A 10,209-nucleotide genomic window follows, 5' to 3' on the forward strand; every position below is an offset into this window, starting at 1 on the left:
GGATTCATGAACCAATTTAGTTCAGATCCAACAATCTCTCACTCTCTCCCAAAGTATCTCTCCAGCTCCACTCTTTTCTCAAACAGAATCCCAAATTAATCATTTAAATCCCTCAAATCCTCACTCTTCCTAGGATTACTCAACTGTCTCTAAGACCTCTACATTCACGACATATTCTCCATAAATAAATTTACGATTAAAATCCTCACAACTCAACTAAACTTACGAAAATAAATAAAATGATTAAGGGAACCCAATCCCTTTAGTAAATGTGAAATAAGACTCATGGGTCTTATAAGATTTGAAGAATGCTCCTGCATCAATAAGATTAAGCACGACCGCAACATACAAAACAATAATTGCTTCTTCATTTTAATGACTTATTTAATAATCGCTTTAATATAATATATGTAATATATTTTTTTATTTTATATGTAATAATGATTTTATAGAGCTATTGATCTAACATGATATGTTTAGAAATGAATGAGCTTAACTATGAAAGTGAACTAAGGTGAGAGGAGGAGGTGGGGATGAGATAAAATGTAATAATTAGGGTGGGGGTTGTTAGAGTTAGTATTTGCATACTGCCATCAGTGATCAAAACTCCTCTTTTCATATTCATATTAGGGTCTCGCTCAGAAATTTTTGTCATTCCACCTAGGTCCTCATTCAAAAATTTACTCACTGATGGTAGCCCTAGTAAAAAAACCTCACTCTCCCTCAAAAATCAATACTTGCTGGCCCACCTTCATGTCTTACTGAGCATACATCAATCATAAAAGCTTATTTCATCATGTCTTTATGTCAATCAAGTCACCATGAAGTTTGCTCACTCAAGGTTTTCATTAGGTCTCTAGGTTTCATTTTTCCAAGGTCCAATAAAACACCATTTCACTGCATAAGGCCAGCAAAAGTATGAGAGTGAACAAAATAATATCCCTTTTTCATTTAAAGAGGATTTGCAAACATGTAACCATGGTTGCCAAAGTTCTAATTTTGATTTCAAGTAAGAGTTTCATTCCAGATTGTAATTTTATTCCAAAAATAGAGATGTAATTCTATTTTTTATATTTATGTAATTTTATGTCATTATATGTAATAAGTAACTTTTCCCAAGCTGCCAACTCAGTTCCACATGCCAACTGGACAATAAATGTCAAAAAAAAAAGTGTCTACTCTAGCAATTGATCAATCTGCAAAGCAAAAGCACAAGGTAAAAGGGTATTAGTGCAATGTTTCAAAAGCCATTTCAAACATTAGCAAATGGGTTTTAAATCAACAAAATCAAATTTCATCAAGTATTTAAAACCCTCAAGACATCCATTTACACCTCATTTTCTCTTGTCATGGTCGAGCAACCTCAACAAAGGAGAAATTTTCGAGTTTGACAGGTGAAATTAGTAAAACAGAGTTTTTGTTGCGCGTTTGTGGTCTGGAGGGCACGTTTGTGTATTACGTTGTGCGTTTCAGTGTTATGTTGCACGTTTGACTAGTGGAAGGCGCGTTTCAGTAATACGCTGCGTGTTTGTGTAGTGAAGGACGTGTTTCAATTGTGCGCTGCGTGTTTGACCAGATTTTCTCTCCAGCCTCTAAAACAAAGTGCCATTGCCTCAGAAGCTTCAATTTGGTTGTTTTCTTCCTCCAGCAAGTAAGTAGCACTAAATATACCCTCCTTACATTTCACAAGTCATAAATTCATGGTGTTAAGTCTCTTGAGTGAAATTTGGAGTTTTCAAACCTGCAAACCCTAGTTTCATTCCCACACCTCCAATTTCACTCCCTAGTACTTCTATTCCCTTCCCATATCCCTATTAAACCCTTTCCCAACCCCCATATCATTTCACTACCTCCCAAAGCCCTTTATTCCCAAACCCTAAGACCTAGGTGTTCTATTTACCTAGGCTCCCAAAACCCCTAACCTGTAATAAAATTCCCTATCCCAAATCCCTTTACATTCCCACTCCCTGTCACTTCCCTTAAACCATAAACCCCTTCCCTCATCTCCCTGAATTTCCTCACACCGTTCCTAACTCCCTATACCTACATTCCACTATCATTTCATCTCCCTAGGGTTTTAAAATCAAGACACCATGTCAGAAGAAGAAAACAGAAGTTCTAGTGAGGAGGAGGAAAGGAAGGGGAGGAAGCCAAACAAAGGAGGGAGAATCCTTAGATTTGAGCCCAGAAATACCAAGGAACTCATGGCATCTCCCATGACTGTGACATCTTTTAAACATCTAGGATGTTTTGAATTCTGTGAGAAAGTACAAAAGGTCCAACATCATCCTATGTTGAGTAGACTATTCATCTCCAATCTCCATGACAACCAGGTAACCCTTGCTAGTGTCACTTTCACTGTGTCCACTGCCATCATATCAGTTGCTACTGGAATCCCAGATGTTGGGGAAAAATGGTTTAAGCAAACAGACTTGGAGGAGCATTACTATGAGCCATATATCAAACCTAGATACAAGAATGATAGAAAGAGGCTTTTTCCTTTCTCTTACCTCCTGGATAGATATGTTCCCATGATGAAAATCATCATGAGATACTTTACTTGTGAAGGAAGGTTCTCTAGACTTTATACCTATCATATCTGGCTACTCATGCACTTCACAAGGGTCAAGATGCTCAACATACCTTATTATCTCTTCTGGAGCATTGACAAGATGGCATATATTGTCCAAAAAAGAGAATATGAGCATCAAATGAGAAGTATTTTCCACCACTCCCTCATCAAAATCATTGTCCTCCATCACCTCAAACAATTGAACATTGCATGGAGTACCTTCATAGCCAATGACATATTCATTGATCCATCTATTCAAAATGTTCAAGATGTGCCTTCATCATCTCATCCTTCCACATCCATTCCTCCATCTCAGCCCACTGATCATGCATCATCATCAAATTAGTCTCCTTCACCATCACCATTTCATGAGCACATTGAGTCACCTAGTAGAGATGAGATCAGTGAGCCAGAGCAAACTAAGCAGGTTAAGGTCATCAAGCCTAAGAAGGCTGATTTGGGCATATTGGCACACACTTATTAGAGAGGTCATAGGCATGTGTTTGCCCCACAGATTGTGGGAGGGGCCCTGCCTTCTTCACCAACAAAGAAGGTACACAAAGGCAAAGAAAAGATGACAGAGGCAGAGATCCAGCATGAGGAGGAGGACCTCCATGAGACAGAACATGATTTTGACCTTATTGACCTAGATAAGCATAATGGAAATGAGGACATTAGCATAGTCATCAAGGAAAAAAAATGCATACATCAGGGAGCTCCAAACTAATCTTGATAGGTCTAAATTTGTCATTAACTTTTTTTAGCAGGAGAACCAGTAGCTAAAGACAAAGCACTTCATTGATGAAGTGAAATTCATCAAAGCTCAAAGAGAGGAAGAAAAAGCTAAAGTCTTACCTGAAGAGACACCAGAAACATATGGTGTAACAGATGAAACAGAAGAAAAGGCACCAAGACAAAGGCCTAGGACCAGAGGGATGAAAAGAGCTCTAGAACTCGAGAACAAAATAGAAGTTGAACTTGCTAAGCAGCTCACATTGAATGAACAATTTTCCATCATGATTAATGAGAACCGGGAGCAGTGGCTTGAGAGATTAAACCAACATTTGGAAAAGCTCCTCGACCAGGCCAACAAAGACAATGACATTCAGAGAAATATGGAAAAGCATTATGCCATGAGGAACAAGATTGCCAGGGCAAAGCTTAGAAGAGCTAATGCAAAGATTGAAGCCCTAAAAAAGCAAGAAGAGGAAGGAAGACTTGACATCCTTGCTGAAGCCTCACTCCATGCATAAACCACATGATCAGAAATCATTTCACCAATTTTGAGAAGTTTTGGGGTAATTTTGAAGTTTTTGTGCTTTTCAAGTAATCATACACAATTTTTTGACAGCTAGAATGCCAAGGGGGCGCTATGCTTTTGTTTGGGGCACTTTTTGGCCAAAAGAAGACCACCATTGGATTCAGAGCAGGGAAGACATGCAGGAAAACAACTTTTCAAGCCTTGGTTTGCACAACTGGCAGGTGAAAAGGTGAAAAAACACCTAAAAAATCAATGTTCTGCCTCCTTTTTCACCTTGGCGTTGTGCGTTTGACCAGTCTTGGGAGAATCAACTTTTGGAGGTTCAAATCAAGTCCATTTTGTAAAATGAAGGCATATTTGGAAACTAGACAAGATAAGCTTTCCAATGAGCTATCCTGGGCTCAATTGGACACATGAAATGCAGTCAAAATCAGTCTGCAAGATGGAGGGCGTGTTTGACATAGAGAGGGCGTGTTTGACGAGTTGCCTGATTTTTCACTGTTTATCTCCAGATTTGATTTTCATCTTGGGAAATCAAGTTTTTACTGATGTAATTCATGATGTAAATGTAATTATGGTCTTTTTACTATTACCTAGGGTAAATACATTAGGTAAATAGACTCTATGAGGTGTAATGAATCAGTTTCATTGTAATTAGGGATGAGTCACTTTGACCACCCTACACTCTAGCTATCAGTTCAGATTTTGGTGGAACTGCTCCTCCTCTCATGGATTCGACCCCTGAGGCTGGGAGGAGTTTGTTTTGAGGCCTATATCTTGTATTTTTCAGTCTTTTCAAAGGTTGGACTCAGTTGGATGTTGTAAGATTGATCAGAGACACTATTGTATCAGAATTTGGCCAGTTTTAATAGATGAGTTGCAGCTATTTCCTTGGGATACTTGTGGTATGGTTGTCTAGCATTGTTTTTTCTTCAGTTTCATTTGTATGAATGTATTGTTGCTCCATATTCCATTTCATGTCTATTGTATGATCTCTTTCAAGTTGATAAACATAAATCATCTCACATGCTCTGTTTTGGGGAAGTTTTCATAGTTTGTTCATCTTTCTTTGGTTTAGGAAGAATGCATCTTTCATGCTCTTCCTAGCTCCTCACATGTCTGAATCATCTCATCCGAGAAATCCTAATGTGCTAGCCTACCTACCTACCTTGCCCCTTTGAATGTCTATAATCATATCTTATTTGCCCTGACCTAGATTTTTGACCTAATATCCTCATTGAGCAAAAACCCAATCAAAACAACCTCTGCACTCATAACTAGCCTAAAACCCTAATTCATCCAGCCGTCTTGGCTGTGCTTTTGTGGAGAGAGCCCTCTCTGGCTTGGTAGGGCTAGATACCAAGTCAAAAGGTTGGTCTGTGGTGACCTCAACTGGACTCTTCCTCAGCCTTGGAGATCCGGAGGAGTGATAACATGGGTGACATGAAATATTAAGTAGAATGTAATATTAGTATTTCCCCCCACCTTGGCCACTTTTTATTGGGTGGGGGAAATAATAAATATTATGTAACATATAATAGTATAATGTTATATTTTATCCATTTTTTATTAAAAAAAATCTTTATATTTGAGGTTCACAAGTAAACTTAACTCCAATGTAATCTTTTTTCTTTTAGGAAATCTTGAGGGCATCACCCCGTGACCTCCCATTAGCGAGGTGGCATGACCCGTGACCTCCCATTAGCCAGGTGGCATGACCCCGTGACCTCCCATTAGCGAGGTGCTTTAGCAACTAGAACTTACCAATTGAATTAACTTCAAGGTTAAATTATACATCTCTCTTATACAATACATCATTAAAATATTTCAATCATATTAAAAAAAAAAAAAAAAATTATTGTCGTCTCAAGCCAGTATGGTAGAGATGTTGTAATGTTTAGCATTTTCACTTACAAAAATAAAAATAAAAATAAAAAAAAAATAAAAAATAAATAATTAAACCAATCTACATTCATCTTAACTTGAGACCTATCAAACATATAAAGCCATCAAATTTCTTGAGATGACAACCTCTTTTAAAGTAAAAATATATTTGATACTTCTAAACTTAATAAATCATATATATAATATTTTATTTAAAATTGATATAAATATTTTACTTATAAGTTATAACTAATATTCTTTTAAAACATAAATATGCAATATAAAGAAAATGGAGGAAACACTACAACTACCTAGTAAAAAAACACCTTAAGTTATCACACGCCATCATCAGCCACAGAACTTTTCCAAAGGCTTCATGGCCTCGCTTTCCGATGTTCAGCAGCACTAGCCGTATGTGCAGACCAGCTCGAAGTATTGAAACACACTCCATCCTCGAAACTTTATCTAGAGTATTCCGTGAACCAAGAGTTATGAGAGCACAGCTCCTTTCTACGGTCGAGAAAATTGAAGTTGAGTTGTGCACAGAAATAAGAACCAGAGTCAGGGAAAGACAACGCTACACTGATAAAGATGGAAATTCCGGAATATTTTTATACTCTCAAATAGTAGAGGAAGGAGCAGAAAGGGCAGGGGAAGACGTCAATTCCAGACCCTTCCAAACCCGGAGGAAAACCAGACCCAGCAAAATGCCTAGAATTATATGCACACTTAAAAAGCACTAGAAGCGTAATGTGAAACATGTAACAAGTATGGCGTATGGCATTACAAACTATTCATTTTGTAAAATTTGTCCAAAATCAGCAACACTCTGTAAGCATTCTGTCGGCAACAAAGGTCTTCAATTAAAAAACATGAAGGCAATTTTGGTACTCTGTTTTTTATGGAATCAGCTACAATGAAAGGCTAAATGCCGTCGAGGGCCAAACCAGGGAAATCTTTGTACAATTGAAGGGCAAAGGAATACAGCGACATGTGGAAACATCCAAGGCAAGTATTTGTCAGAACCCATCCAAAATCAGAAACTACTTGTCTTTCACAAATATTTCCTTACAACTAATAAATGTTGCTGGTAGGATAATCCATATTGTATCTGATCAACAGGTAAATAAGGCTATGATTAGGATCTACGCCATCATCAGCCACAGAACTTTTCCAAAGGCGTCATGGCCTCGCTTTCCTATGTTCAGCAGCACTAGCCGTATGTGCAGACCAGCTCGAAGTATTGAAACACACTCCATCCTCGAAACTTTATCTGGAGTATTCCGTGAACCAAGAGTTATGAGAGCACAGCTCCTTTCTACGGCGAGAAAATTGAAGTTGAGTTGTGCACAGAAATAAGAACCAGAGTCAGGGAAAGACAACGCTACACTGATAAAGATGGAAATTCCCGGAATATTTTTATACTCTCAAATAGTAGAGGAAGGAGCAGAAAGGGCAGGGGAAGCCGTCAATTCCAGACCCTTCCAAACCCGGAGGAAAACCAGACCCAGCAAAATGCCTAGAATTATATGCACACTTAAAAAGCACTAGAAGCGTAATGTGAAACATGTAACAAGTATGGCGTATGGCATTACAAACTATTCATTTTGTAAAATTTGTCCAAAATCAGCAACACTCTGTAAGCATTCTGTCGGCAACAAAGGTCTTCAATTAAAAAACATGAAGGCAATTTTGGTACTCTGTTTTTTATGGAGTCAGCTACAATGAAAGGCTAAATGCCGTCGAGGGCCAAACCAGGGAAATCTTTGTACAATTGAAGGGCAAAGGCATACAGCGACATGTGGAACTGGAAACATCCAAGGCAAGTATTTGTCAGAACCCATCCAAAATCAGAAACTACCTGTCTTTCACAAATCTTTCCTTACAATTAATAAATGTTGCTGGTAGGATAATCCATAATGTATCTGATCAACAGGTAAATAAGGCTATGATTAGGATCTACGCCATCATCAGCCACAGAACTTTTCCAAAGGCGTCATGGCCTCGCTTTCCTATGTTCAGCAGCACTAGCCGTATGTGCAGACCAGCTCGAAGTATTGAAACACACTCCATCCTCGAAACTTTATCTAGAGTATTCCGTGAACCAAGAGTTATGAGAGCACAGCTCCTTTCTAGGGCGAGAAAATTGAAGTTGAGTTGTGCACAGAAATAAGAACCAGAGTCAGGGAAAGACAACGCTACACTGATAAAGATGGAAATTCCCGGAATATTTTTATACTCTCAAATAGTAGAGGAAGGAGCAGAAAGGGCAGGCGAAGACGTCAATTCCAGACCCTTCCAACCCGGAGGAAAACCAGACCCAGCAAAATGCCTAGAATTATATGCACACATAAAAAGCACTAGAAGCGTAATGTGAAACATGTAAAAAGTATGGCGTATGGCATTACAAACTATTCATTTTGTAAAATTTGTCCAAAATCAGCAACACTTTGTAAGCATTCTGTCGGCAACAAAGGTCTTCAATTAAAAAACATGAAGGCAATTTTGGTACTCTGTTTTTTATGGAGTCAGCTACAATGAAAGGCTAAATGCCGTCGAGGGCCAAACCAGGGAAATCTTTGTACAATTGAAGGGCAAAGGCATACAGCGACATGTGGAACTGGAAACATCCAAGGCAAGTATTTGTCAGAACCCATCCAAAATCAGAGACTACTTGTCTTTCACAAATCTTTCCTTACAACTAATAAATGTTGCTGGTAGAATAATCCATATTGTATCTGATCAACAGGTAAATAAGGCTATGATTAGGATCTGGAAGGGCTTGACTCCAGTGGCACTCATAGGATGCAATCAGGCTTCAATGAATTGTCGAGAATAAACATATGTGCAAACATAATCTCTATTTTACATAAGAATGTAAAATGTATACATTACTAACACTGAAACACTATTCGGACAAGCAGCACGACTCTTCGCTCTCTCTACACAACGATTGTTTCAGGCAGTTCCCGATTGCTTCCAAGATGCTATCAATTTAAATGCAGTAATTACATATTACGGAGCTCTAAATTCCGGTCCCGGGTCTATTATTCCCAAATGCTCATTAGAAGCAGACCTTAGATGGCGCCAAGGTAGACCTTCTAGATCTGCCTAGGGAACATTGAATAAAAAGCAGTATGTCTAAATTGCCGTTATCACAAATAGTAATCGTTTTTCCAGTAACAGGCCTTGAATTCGGGAGTAGAATGTCCGAGAAAATTTTATTTTCAAGTTTTACAATAAAAAACGGAAAAAAAAAACTAAGAAATATTCTTGGTCTTCTTAGGTTACCCCAAGCCAACACATTACAATCACTAAATTCGTGTTCTTCAAAATTCAAATAGCGTTAAATCTAAGTAAAATTTATTGAAAGATTTCCAGTAAGAAAACTAATTTCGTATGCTCTGAACCTGATGAAAGCATTCAATTCATACAACATTCTAAGGAACGAAAAGTTTTCTAGATGCAGTCAGACTTACCAGAAAATTTCTAAGCAAGCGAGCTTTCCAAAGGTTGTGCGATCGATTCTTTGTGTGAATTAATGTTCTGCCCTGGGAAAATTTAACAATCTTTGAAGCTGGCCAGAGGTAAAGCTCCCTGAAAATTAAAATTATGTGGATACTTTAATAATCGGCATTTAATTAATCAACACCGAGGTAGAGAACAGAAGAATTCCAGCTTTCAAAATTTTCATAAAAAAATGTGTGAGCTTCTCAAATTTGGTCACTAAATCCTTAAGCTTCCAAAATTTAAGCAAATTAAAGTCAAGGAAAACTTAAAGCTTTTTCATGAAGAAAATTACATTCGTGTCCTCTGAACTACCAGTATGCAATTCAAGCGACATTTTAATGAACGAAAGGTTTTCTACATGCACAAAGTCAGAAGTCTTAACTGAAAATTTCCAGCAAAAGAGTTTAAAAAAGGTTGCGCAATCGATTCTTTGTACAAAAAAAGGTTCTGCTCCAGGGAGAAGCCTAACGATCGTCAAAGTCGGCCAGAATTAAGCTCAATGAGCAGGGTTTATCCCTACCAGTAGGCGGCAATGGATCAAATTCGACTATGTCGGTCGCTCGGCATATGAAAACACAGGGCCGTTGTTCCTGCGATTGGTTCCCTACAGTATGTATATCTGTCAGTCCGTATGCTTATGTGGAGGATGGGTTCGAAACAAGAAGGTGTGGCTTTGTAAAAGAGTATTTCTATGGGGGCACGTGTATTAAAGACTAAGAATTCAGGGCCGCGTCCGATAATGACAATAGGTTCTTGGCGGTCTTGTAGCGTATGCCGTAATTATTCCCTCTCAGAAGGTTACTTGAATATAATAATAATTTAATCCTGGGTCTAAAAATAATTCTCATTAATTACCGATTATCTCAAAAAAAAATAAAAAAATTTAAGATTAGAGTTGACCAGAATAAATAATAATAATTTATTATTTTATGATTGTGATTGATAAAAATAAAATTTATTTATGAATTTTGAGATATTGATC

The 10,209-nt window shown here is 37.9% G+C and overlaps 1 protein-coding gene across 2 annotated transcripts in view; it reads right to left on the minus strand.

Moving 5' to 3' along the window:
• LOC149236731 (SPX domain-containing membrane protein OsI_17046-like) overlaps positions 1–9,905 on the minus strand; it is a 396,789-nt gene extending 386,884 nt beyond the window's left edge. The window contains exons 1-2 of one of the 2 annotated variants that reach the window (XM_089372475.1): positions 9,610–9,905; positions 9,197–9,314 (exon numbers count right to left, since the gene is read on the minus strand). The gene's annotated coding sequence lies outside the window, so the exon portion shown is untranslated. The remainder of the gene's footprint in view (positions 1–9,196; positions 9,315–9,609) is intronic. The other variant, XM_089372472.1, reaches the window with a different exon arrangement.
• Positions 9,906–10,209: the final 304 nt, after the last annotated feature.

Source organism: Pinus tabuliformis, chromosome 8 (assembly GCF_031772625.1).
Source record: "Pinus tabuliformis cultivar Carrire ecotype Pingquan chromosome 8, CPIR1, whole genome shotgun sequence".
Taxonomy (NCBI): Eukaryota; Viridiplantae; Streptophyta; class Pinopsida; order Pinales; family Pinaceae; genus Pinus; species Pinus tabuliformis.